Source organism: Capsicum annuum, chromosome 9 (genome assembly GCF_002878395.1).
Source record: "Capsicum annuum cultivar UCD-10X-F1 chromosome 9, UCD10Xv1.1, whole genome shotgun sequence".
NCBI lineage: Eukaryota > Viridiplantae > Streptophyta > Magnoliopsida > Solanales > Solanaceae > Capsicum > Capsicum annuum.
The window spans coordinates 133096228-133097597 of NC_061119.1; positions in this window are offsets into that span (position 1 = coordinate 133096228).

Genomic DNA, 1370 nt, shown 5'->3' on the forward strand with positions numbered 1-1370 from the left:
CGGGACCAAGTCCCAAAACTTCCCAAAGGAGCTAGCATGAAGAAACAGTAGCTGGTATACACTACGTATGATAGATATACGGGTTTTACAGGTCGAAGATAGCTGGTATATGCCAATATATGATGCATAATAAATTTGAAAGCGAGTATATGGACCTTTATTATAACAACCTAAATTTTGATGAAATATGTGTTTTATGTGATTTGACTATTTTACCCATCCCTATAGTTGCATTATGGTATTTCTGGGGTAAGCAATTGATCGACTCAATTTCTAATGTATTTTGGTACCATTTCTCCGATATTATGGTTTTTGAAGGCATTGAGAGCCTTATTGTGGATTTCTATGGTTATTTTTTTATTCGTGCAATGGATAGTTGAACAGACTACGCCAGCAAATCGGGAATATTGATTTTAGGGTGGTAAGATGTTGGGTTTGGTTATGACTTTTAAATCTCATTTTGACCCTCAGTTTGTAAAATAGAGATTTTGAGTTTTGGAGTTAGCTTTGTGAAAAAAAACTACTTTTCCAAAATATAATATCACCACTACAAATAAATCTTGAGCCCTTGGTAGAAACTTGGAAAGTTTCCAAAGTTTCAGCTATCATCTGGTGCCTCTGCGATTGCAACTCCTTGGATGGTGATCGCACCTTGTGCAGAAGAGATAGTGCAATTGCACTAAGGGTGTGGCGATCTCCATACCCTCTTCTGAGGTCAGGGTGTGTGATTGCCATGCCTAATGACCTGGAAGGGGTATAAAAAAGACCGCTTAGGTCATGAATTAGGTCATTTTCCATCTTGTCTCTGGAGAGTTAAACCCTAAAATAGTGTGAGAGCTTAAAATTAAAGCTTGTGAGTTCTTGGGAAGCTAGATTAGCATACATTTCTTGATTCTCTTACGGATTTAAAGTAAGAACTCACCCTTTTATTAGTTTAATTTCTTGATTAATTATTCAAAATACCAAGACCTTAGGGCTTGATTTTAAACTTCAATTTCACTCCTTTTTACTTGAGTAATGTCCCGAATCCCATAATGACTTGTTTTTCCTCAATTTCATCTTCAAAACATCTTTAATTCTTGATTTTAAAATGAATTTCAAGGGTTTCACTCGGTAAAGTTTAAAAATAGTTTTTTTTCAATTTGGACCTCAGTTTTAACTCAATTTCACTTGGGTTTTCGGCTGTAGATTTCTAAAAGTTGGGAAACACGTTTTTGAAAGCTATGATTTTGCCCTTTAAAAAGAAAACTATTTTCAGGGTCTATTTTTGCCCCAAACTAAAAGTAACAATATGGGTATCGTTGACTTTGTTTTGTTGCATAGATTTTATATTTCTTATTTTTGGTTGATTTTATGATCATTCATGCAGA